We start from the raw sequence: 26,757 nt of genomic DNA on the forward strand, positions 1-26,757 counted from the left end.
CACTTTAGTGATTGAGGATGAATTAAATGTTAGTGTTTCTGCAAGCATTGCCACATCAACGTATAGTTTTGAAATGTATAAAATTTATGCTTACCCTGTCTTTTGGCAACAAGCGTGTATCATCTAAAGGATTAATTACTGATCAATAAGGATCGAAGGTATTTCTTATTTTTAAATGAGAATGACCTGTATATAGGTAGATGTTATCATAAGTTAATTTCCCAGCATCGGCAGTATTTTTAGATAGTAGAGCGAATACCTAGGAGAAAGAATTGTTCGTCAATAATCATCCGAGAGATATTTGCCCTTGGAAGTTAATGCATCTGTATCAGACATTTCTTAATTAATGTTCTGAAGGTATAATTTACTCTTTCAATTCGACATTCGATGTCACATTTAGATCATAACTTCTGGTAAGCCCGGTCAACCTTTCACACTCAAACGAAATGGTAATAGATTTATTTTAAATGCCACCCACTGTGATTTATCATGTGATCTGTTTGATACGTCTTCAGCGTTGCGAATTACTTTTCATGCACCAGGAAAGCTCCCATTAACGAGAATGTTACAAGTTTATTATAACTAATCAAACATACAAATATATGCAAACCATTCCCTGTTCAATTTTCCCAATAAGAATGATTTAGTTGTGGATATCCCAGAATATATAATGACTACTGACAATGAACTAAATTTCATTCGAGCAGCAGATAGGATTAAGTCTTTTGAATCTTCAAATAGTGTTCATCCGTACTTAATACTCAGTATTGTGTTCTCCTTAATTTTGTCTTGTGTCTACAGCATATGTCATGTACCAAGCAGTTATTTTAAAAGCCCGATCGTCAGTACCAATCGTTACTGGATCTGAAAATGAGATAACGTTGCAGAGCCTTCTGATGCCACAACTGGCGAAACGGATTCATGACGCCCACATGGTCATCTTGAGCTACATTCGGTAGCTCATATTCTTTGATGGAGAGGGGGTGATCTTGGGTCACAGGTTTGGACATACGTGCGAGTACGTGTGGCCGGCCGCGTTGGCCGAGGGGTTCTAAGCACTTCAGTCCGGAACCGCGTGACTGCTACGGTCGCAGGTTCGAATTTTGCCTCGGGTATGGATGTGTGTGATGTCCTTAGGTTAGTTAGGTTTAAGTAGTTCTAAGTTCTAGGGGACTGGTGACCTCAGATGTTAAGTCCCATAGTGCTCAGAGCCATTTGAACAATTTTTTTGAGTAGGAGTGCACCCTGGCGCTACGGTGGAATGCTGACGAATTGCGGTGTCAAAGAGTAGGCGAGCCGCAGAGCACATCCAAGCACACAGCAGTCGCCGTCGCTCGCCAACTGCAAGGGCAGAATTGTTTCCAACGTGCGTATTTTCGACGCAGAAACTGTCGGTTTTTCAACTCACACTCTTCCTATTTGTTCGTGGTAGGACGTCAGAAATAAGTAGCGAGCAATTTATTATTATCGTCCTTCGTCCTTATAGAAATTAAGTGGTGATGGTTAATAACTCGTAGTTCGTGTATCTGCGTGCCTCATGGACCCAATGCCTGCAGTAATCCTGACAAATACCAAGAGCGGCCGTCAGCCGAGGACAAAAAGCTCATAACCGCCTTATAGAGGTTGTGCCAGCGTGGGGATCAAATATGGAAAGGAAACAGTCCTGTGAAGCTGCAGGGATGTGAGAACTTCGGAGTATTCCCGAGTGCCTGGCATACCTCTATGGCGTATCAGCAGCAGCAGCAGCAGCAGCGTGGATGTCATCCGACAACACGCGGTCGTCCAATGCCGCAATGTAGATTAGTCTACTCAAATGAGGCTTTAATGTGAAAGCCAGTGATGGATTCGTAAAAGTTTTGCTGTAATAGATTGACTCTGTTGCCGTACATAGATAAGTATGGCAGAATCTAGCCCAGGTAACACATTCGATCTCGAAACCGTTATAAACAATTCCCTAAAAGAGATTCAGCTGTTAAAACAGACAGAAGTGAGCGCACATGACTTGTCAAATGATAACTCTTGCAGTGTTGGCCCCATAAAAATTTCTCATTACTGCCATCAGTAGCAGCGTTTAGTGATAAATCCGAGAAAGGCGTAAAAGTATTCTTCCGTAAACTTGAAGGAGCTGCTTTACTTTCGACGCGGAATTTATGTCTCTTTGACTCACAATGGAGTCTTGAAAACCCTGTGTCCCATCGTGGTAGGACGTCAGACACAGTTACGACGCGCCGGCGTGGCGAGCGCGTCATTACAAATGTATTTATAAAAATAAAGTGATGATGGTTAATAATTCATACGTCACTTAATTCTGTATCGCATGTACCCAGTGCCCGCAATAATCCTGACAAACACCGTGGAAGGCTCTCAGTTGAGGACACAAACTTCATATCATCGTTGTAATTACGCTGTATCGTGCACCGAGGGAGCATATTCATTGCCGCAAAAAAATTTGATCTTCTGGAAAGATGACTTCGATTTTTCTCCGATGATGGCATGCGCCAGCTGGAGGATGTCAGATGTACTGATAATGGTTTCAACTTCGTCCGTCAACAGAGAGCGTAGTGGCATAGCTACCAGGGCACCATCTCTGTCTACACTTTTAAAAGGGAATGCTCACAGCCAGAAGGCTCAATGGGGTGCCAACGTGTGAAGGAAGCAGGCAACCATGTTACAGAGATGCACTTGTGCTTCGTATAGCCAACTGAACGAGTGTGAAAGGGGTCAAATGTGGCGTTCCGGAAGGCGGATCAGTCGTTTCGGTAAATTGCCACACTAGTTTGATGTCGACCTGGAAGAAGCAATGGACATTGTAAAATGGACCAAGATGATCGAAATTCTGAGAAAAATAGGGTAAGATACAGGGAAAGATGGGTAATATACAATAGGTACAAGAACCAAGAGGGAATAATAAGGGTAAACGACCAAGAACGAAGTACTCGGATTAATAAGAGTGTAAGACAGCGATGTAGCCTTTCGATCGTACTCTTCAATCTGTACATAGAAGAAGCAATGATGTAAATAAGGGAAATGTTCAAGAGTGGAAGTAAAATTAAAGGTGAACGGGTATCAATGACACGATTCGCTGAAGACGTTGCTATCCTAAGTGAAAGTGAAGAAGAAGTACATGATCTGCTGAATCCCATGGACAGTCTAATGAATACATAATATGGAATGAAAGTAAATCGAAGAAATACCAAAGTAATGAGGAATAGCAGAAATGAGAACTGCGGGAAACTTATGAGGACTGATAATCACGAAGTTGAGGAATTCTGCTACCTAGGCAGCAAAATAGGCAATGCCGGACGGAGCAATGAGTACATCAAAAGCAGACTAGCACTGGCAAAAAGGGCTTTCCTGGCCAAGAGAAATTTACTAATATCAAATATAGGCCTTAATTTGAGGAAGAAATTTCTGTGAATGTACGTTTGGAGCACAGCATTGGATGGATGTGAAACATGGACTGTGCGAAAACCAGAACAGAAGAGAATCTAGGCATTTGAGAATGCTGAATACTGAAAATTAGGTGGATTGATATTGTAAGGTATGGGGACTTTTTGGGCAGAATTGGAGAGGAAAGAAATATGTGGAAAACACTGAAAAGGAGAATGGATAGGATGATAGGACATCTGTTAAGACATCAGGGGATAACTTCCATGGTACTAGAAGGAACTGTAGAGGGCAAAAGCTGTAGAGGAAGAATACATCTAGCAAGTAAATGAGGGCGTAGGTTGCAAGTGCGACTCTGAGATGAAGAGGTTGGCACAAGAGAGATATTCGTGGCTTGCTGCAAAAAACAATCATAAGATCGATGACTAAAAAAAAAAAAAAAAAGTTGGAAGTGTTGCATGAGTTGGCCAACGATGCTGGTATTCTCACACTCGTCGGCGAGATTCTGTACGTCCACCCAGCACAGACGCTCTACGAGGATCATTGTACTGCAAGTGCAGTACTGGCAGATCATACAGCTACCATGGCACAAATAAGAGGGCTTGCAGGCCCAGACGTGTCAACACGAACTGTTCCGAACCACGTATAAGCTGCGGAACAACAGGCACGCACATCTCTATCACTTGTTCCACTCATGCCACAGCAGCGACGTGCACGTGATGTCTCATATGATTACACGGAAGACAGAATGGTGCGCCGTGGTCTTCGGCGACGAAAGCAGATTCTGCCTGCATGACATTCAAGGTCATTTGTGCTTACGACGTAGACCAGGTAATGCTGTATCTTAGAGTGCATTCGTCCAACCGTCTCCACCCCAGGGCTCTCGTTCACCTCTGGTGTTCCTGGAGAGGATGACAAAGAGCGTCCGGTATGCGCAGAACGTTGTTGGATCTCTTCTTTTGTCGTTCTTTCAACAGGAAGGTACTATGTTGTACTAATAGCATAATGCTCTCCAAAATATTGCCGACGAAACTCATCGTTCTCTATAAAACGTGCAGCAACATCCCTGACCAGCGTGATCTTCGGACTTGTCTCCAGTCGAGAACATTTTGGATATGATGGGACGACAAGTGACTCGTGCGACTTGTCAATCAACAACTCTCACATAACTACCTCGACGGATCGAGTAGGCGATGCACAACGTAGTCCAGGACATTAAATGGCTCTGAGCACTATGGGCCGTAACATCTGTGGTCATCAGTCCCCAAGAACTTAGAACTACTTAAACCTAACTAACCTAAGGACATCACACACATCCATGCCCGAGGCAGGATTCGAACCTGCGACCGTAGCGGTCACGCGGTTCAAGACTGAAGCGCCTAGAACCGCACGGTCACACCGGCCGGCGCCAGGACATTATTCGCTCTCTCTATGATCTACTGGATGCATGCATTAGCACCTGCATTGAATCCCGCGGAGGCTACACAACGCTCTAATATGGGAGTTTCAGCAAGGGTCGATGCCCAGTACCTAAGAATCACTTGTTTTATCGATATGTAAATGTATTCATTGCATCTGCTCATGGTTCAAATGGCTCTAAGCACCATGGGACTTAACATCTGAGGTCATCAGTCGCCTAGAGTTAGAACTACTAAAACCTAACTAACCTAAGTACCGCAAGGCCGCTACGGTCGCAGGTTCGAATCCTGCCTCGGGCATGGATGTTTGTGATGTCCTTAGGTTAGTTAGGTTTAACTAGTTCTAAGTTCTAGGGGACTAATGACATCAGCAGTTGAGTCCCATAGTGCTCAGAGCCATTTGAACCATTTGAACCTAAGTACATCACACACATCCACGCCCGAGGTAGGATTCGAACCTGCGGCCGTAGCAGCAGCGCGGTTCCGGACTGAAGCGCCTAGAACCGCTCGGCCACCGCGGCCGGTTTGATCTACTCATGTTCTATAGCAATAACAACGGGTGATCAAAAAGTCAGTATAAATTTGAAAACTGAATAAATCATGGAATAATGTAGATAGAGAGGTACCAAACGACGCGCGCAAAAGATCTTTCACGCATCTAGCAATGTGGGGTGTTTTTTTTTTTTGTTCTAATAAAACCCCATGTCATTCCAAGCATGTGTGTCAATTTTTGCCGGCCGGAGTGGCCGTGCGGTTCTAGGCGCTACAGTCTGGAGCCGAGCGACCAATTCGGTCGCAGGTTCGAATCCAGACTCGGGCATGGATGTGTGTGGTGTCCTTAGGTTAGTTAGCCGGCCGGAGTGGCCGAGCGGTTCTAGGCGCTACAGTCTGGAACCGCGCGACCGCAACGGTCGCTGGTTCGAATCCTGCCTCGGGCATGGACGTGTGTGATGTCCTTAGGTTAAAAAATGGTTCAAATGGCTCTGAGCACTATGGGACTCAACTGCTGCGGTCATTAGTCCCCTAGAACTTAGAACTAGTTAAACCTAACTAACCTAAGGACATCACAAACATCCATGCCCGAGGCAGGATTCGAACCTGCGACCGTAGCGGTCTTGCGGTTCCAGACTGCAGCGCCTTTAACCGCACGGCCACTTCGGCTGTCCTTAGGTTAGTTAGGTTTAAGTAACTTCTAAGTTCTAGGCGACTGATGACCTCAGAAGTTAAGTGGTGCAGTGCTCAGAGCAATTTGTCAATTTTTACCTCTCTATCAACATTATTCCGTGGTTTACTAAGTTTTCAAATTTGTACTGACTTTTTGCTCACCCGGTAAATCTTGGGTGTATTGGAAACCTCTAAAAGTATGTACTATATTTTTTTTCGTACATAAAAATTACTCATGTTGGCTGCTGCTCTTAATTCAGATTCTAATGTCTGTCAGTCTCACAACTCCACCATCTCATTTCGTGTCGATACAAGACATAGTACGGTTTTGTCGTGCAACACTTCAGTCATATTTCCGGGAGTCGTGGTAGTAGCTTGCGGATGACAGCGGTGTAGTTGTAGCGGCGGAAGACGTCTGCTCCGAGTCGCTGCTGGCGGCTGGCGTCCTGTGTCGCCGCGGCTGTTTGCACAAGTAGTTCGCCCTTTGCCAAGTCGGCAGCGGCGTGCCCTCGCCCCTCCCCCCCCCCTTACTCCTTCCAGCGCCGCATTCACCCTCTCTCCTACCCGTCCCCCCTCATCCCAAGCTGAGCCAATCCGGCGCTCGGCTACGCACCCTGTCACTAGCACCCTGAGGAACACAAACACACACACACACATACACACACACCAAACAGGAGTCGGTCTCCAGCCAGACCGTGCAGGACCAGTACCAAGTGGGTCACGATTTCCATCTCATTTCACAAACAAACACACCCCCGCCGCTGCCGCTGCCGCCTCCGCCGCCCCCGCTGCCGCCACGCTCGGCGGAGGCGCTAACTCCTCCGGTCGCCCCATCCCCCTCCTTCTCCCGTCCTACCACCCACCGCACCACTCTACTTGGGTGCGCTCACAAAGAAGATTGTTAATAAAATATCGCGCCAGGAAATTGGCGGTGTTCCCCGCAGCAGCGGCTGCGTCTGCAGGGACCAGAGGGCGCGGTGTCTCGCACCAGACCACTTCCATTGGTGGAAATTGACGTCGATGGGCTCCTCCTCTGAGGACCTCGACTCAGCTAATACGAGTTTCACTGTACTTCTTCGCATTATTATAATTTTCCACGCTAGATAGAACAATTATATTTGGTCTCCTATCATATCGTAACATTCTGTCACTCAGCACACTTAATGCAAATACCTCTTCAACAACTGAAAGTTTCACCAACACTGGAGCTGCATCCCGTCCGTTATCACCGCACGCCTGTCTAACTCTGAAATGCTTTTTCCGCGCCTGCCCAACCGCGCACGATCTGAAAAGCGACTCCCTTACCGATTGCGCAAACTCTTCCTTCTGGCACCTTTTAGGACGCCAAATATATAGTATCCACCCGGAATAGGTGGTTGTGATCAGTTGCCGGCTGCTGTGGCGGAACGGTTCTAGGCGCTTCAGTTCGGAACCGCGCTGCTGCTACGGTCGCAGGTTCGAATCCTGCCTCGGGCATGGATGTGTGTGACGTCCTTAGGTTAGTTAGGTTTAAATAGTTCTAAGTCTAGGGGACTGATGACCTCAGATGTTAAGTCCCATTGTGCTTAGAGGTATTTGAACCATTTTTCTGTGATCAGTTATTAGTGACAGTACCCTAAAAACTGATCTTTATTTGTTGACACTTGGGAAAAGCCACACGGCTCTGCGCCATTGTTAACCTATCTGCTCCAGTGTGCAGCAAGCACATTAGACATATGTCCCTCCTGCCTTGCAACCGCATGTTGAAACACATATGTATTCATTACCAGCGATGGCGAGGCATGACAGAATCTCTGACCAGAGCGTTATTTATCGTTGCTAGTCTGCGCTTGACCGCGCGAGACGACAGTGCTAGTGTGTGGCGAGTCGGCAGAGGGAGTAGTTAGTCGTCAGTCCGTGCTAGTCTGCGGGAGTCGGCATGCGTCGACGGCGTGCTCTTCTTGTGACTCTGGTCAGGACTGTGGTGGACGATGAGTATTGTTGTAGAAGGTAATGAAGCAGCATTGCGCACATCTAGTAATGTATGTTAATTGTAATTAATCTGTTCAAAAAATGCCCCAATAATAATTTTTATAAAGTAACTGTTTTTAAAGAAAAAGAGTCATTTCAATTTAAAGAATATTTCCTATGCATTTCCTCCAAGAATCAAAATTAAATATACGCCAGCGTTGCACGAAGCTGTGTCGATAAATAAGAGCAGATATAGATGCAGTCTTATTGAGGTAAGAGTTTTGCTTTTTTATTCAGAATACAGGGCCGAAGGTCAGCGCTGCTGTCCTTATAAAATTTATCAGGTTTAATCATTTGTGTTGAGATGTTACATACGGTTCATGGTTCATTATTTAATCAATATTATTGTGTGGGTTTATGCTCAGCAATCTTCATTCTTTAATTTTGTGGGGAGTTTACATTTGGGTCATTAACATTGACAATATTTTTGTGGCGAGGTTACGTTTGGCTCCATTTTGCATTATTATTTAACATAATTTTGTGGGGAGTTAACATTTTGCTCATTATCATTGTTTTACATTTCTGCGGGGAGGTTACACTTGCCGACATCCGGACCAGGATCGTATTTCTTTGTGAATCTTCTGATAAGTAGTCATATATCTGCTCTTATTTACTTAATAAATTAGCATTTGGCGCAACGCATTTATTAATTTTGTCACTTTCTTTCACAGATCATCGGCAATTCGTTGCTCTCTGTTGTATTTGTGTTTGTTGGATTTTGCATTGTCTTTGTTTCATTTGTTAGTAATTTTGATTTTTTGATTTGTGAAAAATGCCGCGAAAAACTGTTAACAGTACATCGCGATGTATAATGGGTGAATTAGCTGAGTCAAATAATATAACCGATAGTACTTGCGACACGCAGTGTAATAATGACAGTTCCCCATTTGCGGACAATCAGTGTGTACCGACCACTAATGTTAATTATGATCATAATGATGAACAGACGATCTCAATTGTGTCCTCTGTTAATTTGACGGCAATTGATGACGCGGGGCGTTCTGTTGCAATGAGCTCTGCCCAGTTTAACACACCTGGTTTGCAGGATTTACGTGACGAACAGATAAATTTTTCTAATGAAAATGAACAGGATACTCAAAGTAGGACAGATTTATTTGATTCCGAGGTAGTGACTAACAGTACACATCCGATTGGGAAACCTTTTCGAGAATCACAGAATGACGAAATGGTTACACAAAACGTGATAATTGCAGGTACACCATTACACACTACAAAGAATACAGCGGCTAATATTAGCATGGATCAGGTTATGGCATTATTGGTAAAACTTAGTGAAAATTTCGCACAAAAACTTAATGAAAAAATAGACAACAATTCGAAACAACTTAGTGAAGACTTCAAACAACAACTTAATGAAAATTCTAAACAACAGGAAATAGAACAAGACAACAATGACAAACAAAACAGTGAAAACTTCAAACAACTTAATGAAAATTTTTAACAACTTAATGAGAAACATGACAACCTTAATGAAAAATTAGACAACAATTCCAGACAGCTTAGTGAACAGATTACAGCCGTTGCCGCGCAATGTCATGATACTAAAGAACAGTTACGTGAGAAAATTGAGGCTTGTTCTAGGAAAAGTAGTGAAGATATTGGATCTGTTGCTCAAGAATTAAGGGATATGCAAACAGCTACAACGGAATCACTTAGAAGCGAAATTAGTGCAGTCGGTAAACAATGCTCTGAAAAGGCAACACAATTACGTGAAGAGTTTAAATTAATGACAGCAGAACATTTGCGCACAATGGATGCAAAGACAGACGCGAAATTCGACCAACAGAACACTCAAATAGACGAACGTTTTAATCTTCACCTACAAAACAGTGATACGCGTTTCCGTAAATTCATACAGGAACAGAATAAAGTAAAACGACAAGTCATGGAAACAATCACTGCACAGAGACAGGATGATAAACGTAAATTGTTTGCGAAGGCAAAAACATACGTAGACAACAATATTGCTACAGTGTCAGACGAAATTAATACCATCAAATAGTTGAACACAGAATTACGTGATGAAATTTCCGATCTTAAATCGAAAACAGACACACACACAGCAGACTTTCAGACAGTGACAGACAGACGCGAACAATTAGAACTAACACAGGATTCTGATGTCATCAAAGCAGACGTTAAAAAATTGAAGGAAACCACACGTAAAATACAATAACAAATTAATGCTTCTGACACTAAAAACGATGATCAGGTAAAAACACTGACTGAAAAATATGATGAATTGGCCAGTCGTATTGACGTTATTGAAAATAATAATGACAGCAAATCAGACGATACTTCACCGATTTCGTTTAACCAAAGACCAGAATACCAAAATCTACAGCAGACAATCAATGAGACAGATTCGTCTAATAATACATTACGTAGAAAGTTGTCAAGTTTACAGCAAGAAGTAACAGAGATGAAAAATGTTTCAGCGTTTAACACATCACAGCAGACGCCACTTTGCGAACAGTTGTCAGATTCACGCAGCGTGTATAATTTGGGTAATTTACGGAGAGTACACGACTTAGATTCCGAACAGTCACAGTCAAACAGATTCCCATACAATCCTGAGCCTGTTCCGACATACAGAGACGATAATTTTGATTACAAACATTTTCTATCAGTGAGAAAATTTAAAGTATTTAAAAATGACAGAACACAGATTCACCCACTGGATTGGATACAACAATTTAGCTTTGCTTTTCCACTGACTTGGCCCGTAACACATGAACTTGAATTTATTTGCAGTTTTTTGGAAGGCAAACCGGCAACTCATATGAGACCGATCGCGAGGCAATGCTATTTGGTAGAAGAGTTTCAGAATGCTTTTCTGTCAGCATATTGGTTGAAGACGACACAGTGCGGAATTATGGATCAACTAATTAGTTTACCGAATTATGAAAACTGAAATTTTCCCAGTTTCACGCAATTTTTTGAGCACATGGTCCAACAAAATCAGTACTTAAGTGAACCATACAGTGAATCTGCACTTATACAATTATGCATTTCTAAATTACCACGGTCATTAAGAGTGTCACTTTTAACGGGTCAGCAGAAGGAAAACATTTCGGCATTCAGAGATCTGTTACAGCTTTTGGAAGTGCAGCAATCGGATTATTCCTTTATAAACAAAAATTTTTTATATAATAACCAAGGTCAACAAACATACAGCAATTACGACCAGCCACGCAATTTCAATAGCAAAGCCAATAGACGTTTCAGGAACGAAAACTACCAGAACTTTAATAACAGACAAAATTTTAATTATCAATATCGTCAAAATTATCAGCAACAGGAAACACATTTTGGTAATAATAGACGTTTTTCTCAACAACAGGAACAAAATCAACCGGTTAGCATACCTAACCAACAATGCAGTCTACAAGGTCAACCAAACTTTAATGTTTCGCCGTGTACGCGTATAGCGTCAGCTCCAACAAATAGTAATGCACAGCAACAAGGAAACCATTATGTACAGAAAACACACTACATCAATTCCTATCGGAATGCACCATATAGAAATTACTATCACGACAGACGTAAAAACAATGAGCACAATTTTCAGCGTACATTTAATAACAGTCGGTCTTACCAACAGCAAAATCATCCACAAGAACATATTATCATGAGTGAACCAGATAGTAGGTATCATCCAGAGCGTAATACGTCTGGAAGAAATAACAGAACAGTTCAAATAGTGGAAATGCCACAGCATCCTCCCGAGAATAATAACACACATCTTCCAGTAACACAAGCAGTACTTTAGACACGTAGAATGTTGTTCACGAAAATGTTATTACTTTTGACGACATCCGAGACACTCTTTTGCAGGAAAGACCAATTGTTCAAAAAACCATTTCACACCCAGTCATTGAAATTAAAATTGGATCATCGAAATTTTCAGCAGTAATCGATTCTGGATCACCTATATCAGTTATAAATGAAGAAACTTTCAACGAATGTAACAAAGAGAATACCTATCCTACATTACCATTAGGCAAAACGAAAGTGAAAGGAGCAGTATCCAGTAAAGGAGTAGATGTTAAATTACAGACGCATTTATCATTTTGTATTGCAGGTCACACATTTCACTAAAATTTTTGGATTGTTCCATTATTGACAACAGACGTTATTCTAAGTACGAATTTTCTGGTACAACACGTTGCAATTATTGATTTTCAAAATTCCTATTCAATGTTAAAAGATGAAAATGTACAACTGGCTTTAGAATTTCAGCACTCTTTATCTGCAGAAGAACAAACAATTAATCGGACAGAGGTCATTTCTGCATCACGTAACATAGACTGTAATTCAACATTGTTCACAGATACGTACGTACATAACTATAATACTCCAGATGAAACCGACTATGACGTTATACAGATGATTTCTGATAAAGTTAAACAGAGCAGTGCACATACAGACGACGAACGCACGCAGCTACGCAATATTCTTTTACAGCAAGCCCCTGTTTCTGACAACGTTCCTGGTACTATGTCCGGCTTTATGTATGAATTTCAAGGTAAACAGCACGATACGTTTAAAGCCAAGCATTATCCCATTCCGTATATTCATAGAGAACAGGTTAAGAAGGAATTGCAAGCTATGCTTGACCAAGGTATTATTGAATCGGCAGTTAGTCCGTGCATAAACCCACTCCATATTGTTAAGAAAAAAAATGGTTCACTTCGCCTTGTACTTGATTCGCGTCACATCAATGACATAATTATTAATGAAACAGATCGCCCACAGACACTGGAGGAACTTCTACAGAAATTTCATGGTATTGCTATTTATTCCACACTAGATCTGAAATCGGGATTTTCGCAAATTCAGCTCCATCCGAACTGCAGAAAGTACACAGCTTTTCTCTGTTTTGGTGACTGTTATCGATTCTGTAAATTACCATTCAGTTTAACAATTTCTTCAGCAGCTTTTATTCGCGGTTTGAATACAATACTTCCGACAGAACTTAAAGACAGAATCACAACGTACGTAGACGACATTCTTATTGCAGAAGCTAACTGGTCTGAACACAATCTGATTCTTGAACGACTGTTGCAAACTTTTCGTGTACAAGGACTCACAGTTAATCTCAGTAAATCGCACTCTGGTAAAACTTCTATAAAATTTCTTGGACATGAAATTACAGCAGAGGGCATTGCGCCTGATCCGGAGAAACTTCAATCTTTGCGTGACATTACTGTTCCTACGACGAAGAAACAAGTACGCAGCTTTTTGGGTTTAATTAACTTTATTCGTAAATTTATTCATTACTCTGCTTTAGACACACCTAGATTATGTCAATTGACAGGTAAAAACACTATTTGGTCCTGGGACAAGCAAGCACATTCTGAATTTATGAACCTGAAACATGCTTTGTTGAATGCACCACTTTTATCGCACCCACATCTTACTAGAAATTTTTCCATTGCCACTGTCAGTTCTAACACCACGTACATATTTTCCAGGAAATTTAGAAGATGGTTGTACAGTAATTAAAAACATCGCTTTTGCAAGTCGCATTCTGTCGCCTGCTGAACGAAATTATTCCGTTACAGAACTTGAAACATTATGTGTTGTTTGGGCTTTTACGAGATTTCGGCATTTCCTTTATGGAACACATACGACCGTTTACACAGACCACAGAGCGATACAATATTTACTTTCGGCTAAATTTACTCACGACAGATTAAGCCGATGGAAACTTTATTTGCAGGAATTTAATTTTACAATTGTTCACATTCCCGGCACACAAAATATTGTAGCAGACGCACTATCCCGTTCTCTCAGCAACAATCAGTAAGACATCGCAACCAACTTCTGCAAAGCAAATTTCAGCGTCATGTACATTCGACAAGTTGCATTTGAAAATTTTATTTCGTCGTCATTAAGAGACATAGCACAGGAGCAGAGTAAAGACAACGTGTGGAAAGAAATTAAAGACCTTTGGCAAGATAGGAATAATGTTACCATTAGAAACCATTACACTGTACGCAATGACATTCTGTTTCGCCGCTCTCATCCTGACAGCAACAATTGGTTATTATGTATTCCTGACGAGCTTGTTAACAAATTAATTTGGTATACTCATTTAAGGTACGCACATTACGGAGCCAGAAAATGTTTTCTTATACTGAGACAGAACTGTTATATTACCAATATGGAGAAACGTATTCGACGAGTTTTAGCGTCATGTAAAATCTGCCAGAAAGCTAAGTCAGACACAACTTCACATATTCCTCCATTACATCCCATTGTACCTGTTAAATTGCGACACATAGCCGCTGTAGGCATTTTTGGTCCGATTCCCAGAACTAATAGAGGTTTTTGCTACATCTTTGTCGCTGTTGAACTCACTTCAAAATTTGTTACCTTCACTCCGTTACGCAAAGCTACTGCTAAAACTGTTTCGAAAGCATTTGTAAAACATTTTCTATTTCATGTAGGGCATGTGTTGAAAGTAATTTCTGACAATGAATCACAGTTTCGACCTGCTATATGGACACGTATGTTACAAGCTAGAAACATTTCTCCGATATATATATCCAGGTACCATGCTTCTTCGAACCCTTGTGAACTATTAATGAAAGAAATTGGTAAACTATGTAGAATATACTGCCATAAAAGACATATTGATTGGGACACACAAATACTCTCATTCCAGGATGTAATTAATTCCATACCTAATGAATCCACTATGCTATCTCCGTCTGATATACTGAAAAATGTTGAACCACTTAACAAAATTAAAGAATTAGTAAACTTTCCTACATCTCGTCGACTACGACACCATGAAATAATTGACATTGCGCTGAACAACATCAAACGTGCCGCAGAGCGCCGGAGAAGACAGCAAAAACAGGTTTGTACACACCGTGAATTTCACATTGGGCAGAAGATTTTAGTACGTACACATTATTTATCGAACAAAGGAAAAGGTAGGTGCAGTAAATTTGAACTTCTATACGCAGGTCCATATCGGATTCGCAGCATTCCTCACCCCAATGTTGTACACGTCGAAACTTTGAGAACCAAAAAAACCAAAGGAAACCACCACATATCGAATATCAAACCTTTTATTGAATGAAGATACTTTATGATTTAACACACTGTAGTGCCATTTCCTAATTTTATGACCACTTATGCAATTATATTCACATGAATACTTACTGATGATTGTCGTATTTTTCTTGGGAAGTGCCCGGCAAGGTAAGGTTAGCAGGTCGCTTTTCTTGTGAAAACAAAGAAGGTCACATTTCTTGTCATAATTGTTTTATGTATGTATGATTGTTTTCCTGTTTTGTTTCTATGCACTATGAAATATTTAAGGTATATCAAACACCAGTTGACTTTGACATTTTGCCTTATGATATCTCAACATCGTGACTGTTTTTACATTTTTTCTTTCTTTTTTTTCTGCTACATTGTGATACACTGTGTACATTTTGCCTCTGAACACTGCCTATGTTTTTCACATATTACGTTTTCTGTCATGCTTTGCTGTATGCTCAATTATGCTACTATACACCAGTTTTTATTTAATGGGAATATGAATTAAATGCAAGACATTAATCTTGGTTCATCATTTTCAGAAAGAAATAACGTGTAAAGGAAATAAATTAAACAGAAATGGGAATTTCACCTTCGGAAAGAACGAAAGAAAATGCAATACCTCATGAGGAAGAGTAAATGGATCAGAATTAACAAGCTTTAACAAGAATATACTATACACATCGTAGAATAGCAGTCTTAACTAATTTTTTCTTTCAGAATACAAGGCGATTGATGCAGGCTGTCAGACAGAACTACACATCTTAGTTTTAGTGATGAAATATGCTAGAAATAAGGAATAGTTGTATAATGAATAATGATGTGATTTTTTTTGCAGATGATAATGAATGGTGATGAATAATGATGAAGAATATGCTACTATGGATAATGAAGTTTTTTCTTTACAGGTGATGATAATAATGGAATTATGATAATATGGATAATGAAGCTTTTGCTTTACAGATGAGGATGATGTCGAAGTTTATGTATTTATGCTATGTAGTTATTTAAGTATTTGTTGCAGTTCGTTTTGACAGTATGTGTTATATTGCATAGTATGATGACTGAAGGTTTTGGAAAGGACAGCTAGGGAACACATTTTTTTTATTATATACACATTTCACTATCTGTTAATTTGAAGTTCACTACTTTACAGCATAAAATGCGTTTCTTCTTTCAGTTTAATAATCCATTTTTGTGTATTTTGCAGGAGAAATTATTTATGAAATTAATGTGCTATAAGCAGTTGTTCATTAAACCCATGTCATTTATGAATGTGATTACATATACTCTACTTGTTTCATAATCTTGCTACAGCTGACTCATGACGAATGACGTTACACATTTTCATTTGCAGCAATAACTGAATAGCAAATATTTTCATTCTCCAGTAACTACCCAACGCAATGCATTGCTAGCAAAAAAAATGCTTTGTAACTGGCCAATGTCTGCCAATGATTACTATAATTAGATTAATTATATACATTATTCTGTAATACTATGTCATTTGTTAACTCCTGTTTTCAATGATGACTTCTGATGGTTTGTAATTAGGCAATGAGTGCCAATGTTCTCTGTAAAACGTCTCATGAATATTATTATGTAATACTATGTCATTTATTAACTCCTGTTTTCAATGATGACTTCTGATGGTTTATAATTAGGCAATGAGTGCCAATATTCTCTGTAAAACAATGCATGAACATTATTCTGTAATACTATGTCTTTTATTAGCTCCTGTTTTCAATGATGACTTCTGATGGTTTGTAATTAGAAAATGAGTGCCAATGTTGTCTGTAAAATATCTCATGAATATTATTATGTAATACTATGTCATTTATTAACTCCTGTTTTCAATGATGACTTCTAATGGTTTGCAATTAGGCAATGAATGCCAATGTTCTCTGTAAAACGTCTCATGAATATTATTATGTAATACTATGTCACTTATTAGCTCCTGTTTTCAATGATGACTTCTGATGGTTTACAATTAGGCAATGAGTGACAATGTTCTCTGTAAAACGTCTCATGAATATTATTATGTAATACTATGTCACTTATTAACTCCCATTTTCAATGATGACTTCTGATGGTTTGTAATTAGGCAATGAGTGCCAATGTTCTCTGTAAAACGTCTCATGAATATTATTATGTACCAATATGTCATTTATTAGCTCCTGTTTTCAATGATGACTTCTCTTATGATGGTTTGTAATTAGACAATGAATGCCAATGTTCTCTGTAAAACTACTCATGAACATTATTCTGTAATACTACATACATGGTACAGAAATGTTCAATAACTGGGCAATGAGTGCCACCCATTACTAGTGTAATTCTCAATGAAGACTAGTATGTGACTTAATGTCCTTCACCTTCTGACTTAATTATCAGGAATTACTGCAATATCCGTTTGTCCTGTATAACCTCATGATCATGGAGCACTATATTTGGTTTTTGTACTAATTCTACGTGGGCGTACCTTACAAGAACGTGGTGTTGACATGACATGCTGTCCACCACCATGAGCGATGGAGATGCTTTTATGCTCCCACTGTTTGGTGTACCTAATGTACTACCAAAAGGATAACATGGAACATTACTACGACATTTCAGTGTCTTGGCTACACTGATTAATACTTCTGGGAAAAGAACTTCAGATTGTCTCACTTGGTGTTGTGCTTCTGTAGAAAGATATGGACTTTCAGTACAGCTGCGTGCAACTTAAAGTGCTACAACCATGACGCAATCCTTCCCTTTCCTATCCTAATTCTTGTAACATAGTAAAAATAATTTTGTTATCATGATTTGTATTCATGGCCTATACATATTGTGATTTGCTGATATGTTCTGTACTACTGTGCGTGTGCACTTTTGACATTTGTGAATATGTTTTGTACTCATTGTATATATATTTTGTCATTGCCTGATATGTTCTGTACTCAGTGCATGTGCACTATATTTACTTCATGTTCTGCACTTATATATATGTATATATTTTGTGATTGTAAAGTTAATTAGTTAAGAAAAAATTTGTTGCTCATTTCAAGTCCCAATGAATCACCATCGCTGCCAAATTTTTGCCCCCCCCCCCCCCCCCCGCAGTGGAGGGTTATGAAACACATATGTATTCATTACCAGCGATGGCGAGGCATGACAGAATCTCTGACCAGAGCGTTATTTATCGTTGCTAGTCTGCGCTTGACCGCGCGAGACGACAGTGCTAGTGTGTGGCGAGTCGGCAGAGGGAGTAGTTAGTCGTCAGTCCGTGCTAGTCTGCGGGAGTCGGCATGCGTCGACGGCGTGCTCTTCTTGTGACTGGTCAGGACTGTGGTGGACGATGAGTATTGTTGTAGAAGGTAATGAAGCAGCATTGCGCACATCTAGTAATGTATGTTAATTGTAATTAATCTGTTCAAAAAATGCCCCAATAATAATTTTTATAAAGTAACTGTTTTTACAGAAAAAGAGTCATTTCAATTTAAAGAATATTTCCTATGCATTTCCTCCAAGAATCAAAATTAAATATACGCCTGCATTGCACGAAGCTGTGTCGATAAATAAGAGCAGATATAGATGCAGTCTTATTGAGGTAAGAGTTTTGCTTTTTTATTCAGAATACAGGGCCGAAGGTCAGCGCTGCTGTCCTTATAAAATTTATCAGGTTTAATCATTTGTGTTGAGATGTTACATACGGTTCATGGTTCATTATTTAATCAATATTATTGTGTGGGTTTATGCTCAGCAATCTTCATTCTTTAATTTTGTGGGGAGTTTACATTTGGGTCATTAACATTGACAATATTTTTGTGGCGAGGTTACGTTTGGCTCCATTTTGCATTATTATTTAACATAATTTTGTGGGGAGTTAACATTTTGCTCATTATCATTGTTTTACATTTCTGCGGGGAGGTTACAATGTCACGAGCGATAACATAGTACCAGTCAATTTGACTGACCAGTTCATTAGCTTCAACAAGCCTCTCGTGGTTTCGACTTCTGGAATTTGAATAATAGCGTCCTGCGTGGTCCAAAACTTAAAAATGAAATAATACTCCAACTCGAGCAAATTATCTTATATAGGCCCCACCAGCGGGACGATGTGAATTGGTGGATTTGCTACGCAAAGCCTAGGTTTCAGTTTATGGTGAAACTGTGCGCCAGGCGTAAATCTTTCTGTAAAAGTCGAACGTAGGGCTTTTTTTTATCAATGTATCAGAGACCTGTACCAGAGAACTATTGTCTTTGGGACTGTAACATATGCAAAGCTCAAGCATTTCGAAGTTAAAATGGGACGTATAAAATAACTCATTGGAGTCTTTGTTCAGTCTCGACCAGGAGACGTAGCGGCCGAAGTAAGGATATAGCTACTCCACGTTCTACGCCTCGCACGCTGACTAAATACTCAACTAATAATCACTGAAAGTGTGAACGATTCTATCCAGGGAATAGATACCATGTGGGATATTGTGAAGTGTTCCATGTGTTCTATAGTACCCCGTATGGCAACTTCCAGGAACACCTGAAAGATTCACTCCCAAAGCTTCATTCACGATCGACTAAAATGAGCAATCTTCCTAGTAGATAAGGGGAATTCGCCACGGACCGACGGCTTTGGAACAGAACTACCAATGCTTTTGGGGTTTCCCCAATTACGCCTTTCAAGCTGTGGCTAATGACGGGTGGCAAAGAACCACTGTACGCGAAGCTGTGAAGGAACGGATTGTACGTGGATCTGCAAATCTGATGAAAGAGGTAGATAAAATAATGAAACACTTAGCAACTGGGTGCGGGAGCATGTTGCTAGAGGTAGGCCTATCGAAGTCATCCACAGAAATTTGAAAGTCACATGACGTGAGACCAGTGTGAATTTATCGTCAACACGAGACAGTTGAAAGAACGGGAAACGGCATTCAGTCAGCGAGCAGATACCGCGAACTGTGGCGGTGTTCTTCACTAGAACATGGTGCGGTGATCATAATTAGAAGATTTCAAACAGAGAAGAAACATCGAGAAACTGGTAGATGTGACGAGCGCAGTAGAGGAGTTTGCATTGCTTACAGTTTAGTTTCATGTACGAGGTGTGTTTTTTAAGTAAGGCCCGTTTAATCACAAGTACACAACGAAAGGTTATTTCAAAAAAGTAAATTTATTTTCAGAAAGTACATACTTCACTTTTTTTTCGACACAGTTGACAAGTTTGTTCAAACACGTATCATACCTCTCAACCAATTTTAAAATACCCTCTTCATAATAATTTGCCGCCTGCTCTGATAACCAGGAGTTCATTGACGTTTTCACGTCGTCGTCATCATTGTAACGGTTGCCACTGAGGTATAGTTTGAGGTGAAGGAACAGATGGTAATCGCTCGGTGCCAGATCAGGACTGTAGGGTGGGTGGTCTAAGAGTTCCTAGCCAAAACTGTCCAATAAATAGCGGGTCTGACCTGCAGTGTGAGGTCCTGCATTGTCATGAAGAAGGACAATTCCCTTTTTCAGCATGCAACATCTTTTGTTTTGAATCGGTCTGCGTAACTTTCTGGGTTTTGCAGTATGCTTGTGCACAAAATCGACCAACAAAACACCGACGCCATGATTTTGCAATGGGACAGAGCCTGTTTGGTCTTCACCTTTGCAGGCGAGTGTGTGTGTCTCCATTCCATGCTCTGTGGCTTCGATTCAAGCGTGATTTGCGAAACCCATGGTTCGTCTCCAGTTACGATCTGACTCAAGAAACCGTCACCTTCTTCGTGATAACGAGTCAAGAACTTCATAGCAAACTGAAATCCTTGATTTATGTGATTCTCTTTTAGGAGTTTTGGGACCCAATGGGAGGACACTTTCCTAGACTTTAGGTGTTCAGAAACATTGTCGTAAAGCACTGATCTCGACACGTCAGGAAATTCGTTTGAGAGACCTGTTATTGTGAAGCTCCTGTTATCACGAATCCTCACTTCAACTGAAGCCACCAAATCGTCTGTAATCGAAGAAGGGCTACCGGAGCGGTCCTTATCATGGACGTTGTCACGGTCGTCTTTGAATTCTCGTACCCAGCTACGCACTTTGCTTTCACTCATAACAGTATCACCGTACACTTCGCAAATCTATCGTTGAATTTTTTTCAGCAGACAGATTTCTTGCTGACTAAAACCGTATTACTGAGCGAACCTCACACGCGGCGGGCGAGTTGATAAACATTTTGAAAGCACAGAACAGAACCGTACAGGTTAGCTACAGAGCTGGAACTGAGCACAGTTGTTCCCGAGGCAAGCCGGCACACGACAAACGCGCACGTTGCGGTATGAGAGTGAACTACTAGTGTCTACAACAAAACGGAGCTTACTTTAAAAAAACACGCCTCGTACATTGGGAAAGTTTCGAATAACAGGCACTGCTGCCCAATGTAGTGAAGGTGGGCGACAATGGTCAACTGCGGCAGCAGATGACAGCTACACAGCGCAAAAGCCAAGTAGGGACGAACGACTAACAGCGTATGCGACGAGCATAGGAACTGGAAAAAAAGAGGAGCGCGGTCTGGCGCTCTTCTCCGGATGATAGCACGTTTCGTCTATGTAGTTATCCTCAACTAACTCTCATAAAGCGACAGTTATGAACATTTAATATACCCAAAAACACAGTCGTAAATGATCGTTTTGGGTTCCAGGTGTTATGGTGCAGGGAGGTAAAATGTTGCATGGATGAAGAGACCTAAAAATCTTTGAATACGGTAGACTCATCGGCCAACGTTATTGAGACAATGTACTTATGCCCCACGTGCATCCTTTCCGGGTGCAATCTACCCTTACTTCATTTTTAGGGAGGACAACGCGCTGCGCGGCCATATCAAATAGCGCGGATGAAGGTGTTCTTAGAGAGAGGGACGTTCTGCGAAAGACTGGCTTGCTTGTTCCCCCAACTTAAATACCCACGAGCACATGTGAAATGAGGTGCGGAGACGTACTGGAGCCCGTGCACACGCACCAGTGACCATCCGGCAGTTGTCAACCTCACTGATAGAGGAGTGGAGCGCCCTACCACAACAACTCCTTCTTAGACTTGGTGGCCAGCATAGGAGTAAATGTGCTTTAGTGAGTGGTGATCGCACACCCTATTAAGAACCATGTTCCGCCTTTGGTGCTGTCCAGTGAACCGTTATAAATCGCCGTGACGTCAGTGTGATTATTGTCTTTGCATATAAGTCATATTTCATTTCGTCTCATTGCAGATTTCCTTCGGTAGCCCTCCGTACTACACTGTAGAAGCTCTTTCAGTTTGTAGCCCATGTTTCATCGGACTACGTTACCTGGCAGTGACTCATCACGCGAATCTTTCATAAGCCTGCAAGTTTTGCGTATCAGTGGGTTATTCTCCCGAAAACTGGCCGGAGCGCGTACGTCTAGAACTTCCTGGTTGTCAGGCTGCTTAATGTAGATTGTAGCACCACTACGCTTGCAGGCAAAATTCTCATACAGTCCGTCGTACAGTAGTGGATATCAGCAGAAAGGCAGAGTTCCTACGAAAGTTATAGAACAGTATCTGAAGCACATGTGTATCGAATTTATTTTTAAAGTAGTATAAGACGTAAGTGTGGTGTCACAGCCAGACACCACACGTCCTAGGTGGTAGCTTAAATCGGCCGCGGTCCTGTAGTACATGTCGGACCCGCGTGTCGCCACTGTGTGATCGCAAACCTAGCGCCACCACAAGGCAGGTCTCGAGAGACTGACTCGAACTCAGCCCCAGTTGTACGGACGACAGAGCTAGCGACTAGACGTACGAAGCCTTTCTCTCTCATTAGCCGAGAGACAGAATAGCCTTCAGCTAAGTTAATGGCTACGAACTAGCAAGGCGCCATTAGCCTTACAGTGATTGTAATTAGAGTCTCACTTGTGTTCACCATAGAGATGTACAAAAAGACATTAAAGATAAGCATATGAGAAGCTCCGTTCTTTTCTTCATAGCATTAATTACGTATCCTGTTCCAGTACTTCACGCCCGTCTGCGTTAGTCTCGCGTGCCCTTTAAGCCACCTCTATCTACAAGGTGTTGGCCCAGCTGCCGACACATCACATGGCGAGGAGTCTACAAAGGATCTTGTGTTTTACTTTGCCCTAATTTCTTTGTGTCATGGCTTCGCCACAATCTCCAGATGTACTGTCTGAATTTTATCGCTTGCAGAATCAGCAGACGCAGGCGTTATTGGATGCTCTTGGACAGCTCGTCCAGGGTCAACGTGCGCTGCACACCGATGCGGCCGCCGCCGCTTCATCGCTACCGCCGCCACAACATGCTGTTGCACCTCAATTCAGACCCTTTGATGCCACCCACGAGTCATGGCACGAGTGGTCCCGTCAGTTCGACTTCCATCTAGCAGCCTACAGAATTCAAGGTAATGAGCGGCAGCCATTTTTGCTTTCTTGTGTCGGTGTGTCCACCTACCGAGTGATAGTGAAGTTGTTTCCCCGGCTCGACGTAGCAACTCTGTCCTACAAAGAACTTTTGTCTGCTTTAGATGCCTATTTCAAGGAAACAGTAAATGTCGTTGCAAAAAGGTATACGTTCTTTCGTACAAAACGTACGGCCGGTCAGACTAATAGGGAGTGGGTTGCGACATTGCAAGGACTTACTAGGGAGTGTGCGTTTGAATGCGAATGTGGACTTCCTTATTCAGATATTATGGTGCGTGATGCAATAGCACAGAACGTTTCTGATGTTCGTATACGGGAACAGATTTTGAAACTAGTTAATCCTTCCCTTCAACAAGTGATAGACATATTGGATAGGCAAGACACACTTGACTTTGCTCAGGACTCATTTGCAACTTCGCCGGCAGTGTGTCACATTAACCGGCCCGCCGGGCCCGCTGCACGGGATGCTAGGCGGCCCTCGCGCCCGTTAGCGCAGCAGCAGCCTAGCTCGCAAACACGTGCGACGCGTAAGCCAGCTAATGCAGTGAAATCATGCCCGCGGTGTGCAACTAGACATTCGCGTGAAAATTGCCCGTCACGCCAAGCTATTTGCTTTTACTGTCATAAGAAAGGACATGTCCAAAGTGTTTGCCAGAAAAAGCTCAGATCAGACACTCACACCACTTCCAGGCCCTTTGCTTCGCGCCGGAATCGCACCAAGGACACTCAGGCTCGTGAACCTTCGCCCATGGATATTCATGTAGTGCATTCCACCCCGTTCGGTGACAGTGTTCATTCCACAAAAAGTGTGCGTCGACGTCAACGGACGTCCCGTCACGTCGCACGTGATTCTGTTCCAGTGTCTGTCCCGGTTGCACAACACAGTCGCTTTTGTCGTCAACAGGACAATAAACTTTTTGTCGACTTAGACTTTGCAGGCAAAGTGATACCATTCCAGCTCGATACCGGAGCTGCCGTTTCATTGCTCAATCACGACACTTACACCCAACTGGGCCAACCTCCGTTGCGTGCCACAAATGTTCAGCTCAATAGTTACTCAGGCCAGAAAATACCAGTGTTAGGACAGTGCAGCCTTCTTGCAACATACAAGGGACAAACAAAACTTGTGTCATTTTACGTTCTTCGTTCTTCTACTGCAGTGAACTTGTTTGGTTTAGATTTATTTCAGTTGTTTAATTTGTCTATAGTAAATCAGGTCCTCTCAGTGATTCAGACTGTGCCTTCCGCCAGTGTTTCTAGTCTATGTGAAGAATTTGCAGACATTTTTGCACCGGGCCTTGGTTGCGCTAAGAACTATGAAGCACATTTGGAACAGAAAGCAAACGCGCAACCGAAGTTTCTCAGAGCGCGCAATGTTCCCCATGCATTGCGTGATGAGGTCGCAAGAACATTAAACGATTTAGAATCTCAAGGTGTAATTGAACGTGTGCAGGCTTCTCTCTGGGCCTCACCCTTAGTAGTTTTGCCAAAACCTTCCGGAACATTGAGACTTTGTGTGGACTTCAAAGCAACTGTGAATCCACAACTAGTGACTGCTACTTTTCTTTTGCCCCGCCCGGAAGATCTTTTTGACAAACTGTGCCCGGGAACATATTTTTCAAAGTTGGACCTAGCAGATGCGTACTTGCAACTACCGGTGGACGAAGAATCCCAGCGCGTCTTGGTGGTAAACACGCATCTTGGCTTGTATCGCTTCAAAAGACTGCCTTTCGGGTGTGCATCCGCCCCTGCATTGTTTCAGCAATATTTACAAATTGTTTGTGCGTCGGTCCCTACTGCTGCGAACTATCTGGACGATATTGTGATCTCCGGAAAGACAGAAGCCGAACATTTGCAAAATCTCCGGACATTATTTCAGGTCTTGCGACAAAATGGTCTTCGCTTGAGGAAGGACAAATGTGTGTTTTTTGCTCGGGATTTACCCTATCTGGGCCATGTAATAAATGCCCAGGGCATCCATCCGAGTCCGGAGCACCTCCGTGCCATACAGGATTTGCCGTCACCGCAGAACTTGAAACAACTACAGAGTGTGCTGGGTAAAATAAATTATTATCATAAATTTCTGCGCAATTCTTCTTCCATTTCAGCTCCGCTTCATCGCTTACGCCGTAAAGGTGTTCCGTTCGTCTGGACGACGGAATGCGAACGCGCCTTTCGCCAGTTGAAATCGGCGTTGCTTTCACATACTTGCCTTACGCCATTCGATCCCCGCAAACCCCTTTTGTTGATGGTAGATGCATCGGATTTCGGGATCGGTGCTGTGCTTGCGCACAAAGATGGATCGCATGATCGCCCTATTGCCTTTGCGTCAAAATTGCTCTCATCTGCGCAAAGAAATTATTCACAGATAGAGAAAGAGGCTTTAGCTCTCGTGTTTGGTGTTACTAAGTTTCACGATTTCTTGTATGGTCGTCACTTTACCATCATCACGGACCACAAGCCTTTGACATCGCTTTTTCATCCGAACAAGCCGGTACCTCCGCGTACGGCGCAGAAATTCATTCGCTGGTCTCTTTTTCTCTCGCAGTACCGCTATGATATCTTGTATCGGTCCACTGCTAAGCACGGAAACGCTGATGCGTTGTCCCGTTTGCCTGTTGCTGAGGATAAAGCATTCGATTCTTCCGAACTTGCTTGCATGTTCATTGATGTGGAAACCGATGACGTGGTCGCATGGTTTCCGATTGATTTTCGCCGTGTCACTACAGCCACAGCTGCTGACCCTGTCCTTGCTACTGTTTTGCGTTTTGTTGCTACGCAATGGCCCTTGTCCAAGTCACGGATCGAGGATCCGCTGGTTCGCCGATTTTTTGCTCACAAGGAGAGGCTTGTTGTACGACGTGGTGTTTTGTTGTTGCGTTCTGATAATGATCAGTCCCGAGTCGTGGTCCCACGTTCGTTACAGTCCTCTGTCTTAAAGCTTCTTCACCACGGACATTGGGGTATAGTGCGTACGAAGCAACTTGCTCGTCAGCACTGTACTTGGTTCGGAATCGATGCTGCGATTACGAATATGTGCTCCTCTTGCGTGGCGTGTGCCGAACAACAATCCGCACCGCCGCGGAAATTCTTTGCATGGCCGACAGCCACTTCCCCTTGGCAACGCTTGCACATCGATTTTGCTGGTCCATTCTGGAATGCTCATTGGTTGGTTGTGGTCGATGCTTTCAGTAATTTTCCTTTTGTTGTCCGGATGTCTTCCACGACGTCTTCTGCCACAATCCAAGCCTTGTCTGCTATCTTTTGCATTGAAGGTCTTCCGCAGACTA

This window comes from Schistocerca nitens, chromosome 7 (assembly GCF_023898315.1).
Source record: "Schistocerca nitens isolate TAMUIC-IGC-003100 chromosome 7, iqSchNite1.1, whole genome shotgun sequence".
NCBI lineage: Eukaryota > Metazoa > Arthropoda > Insecta > Orthoptera > Acrididae > Schistocerca > Schistocerca nitens.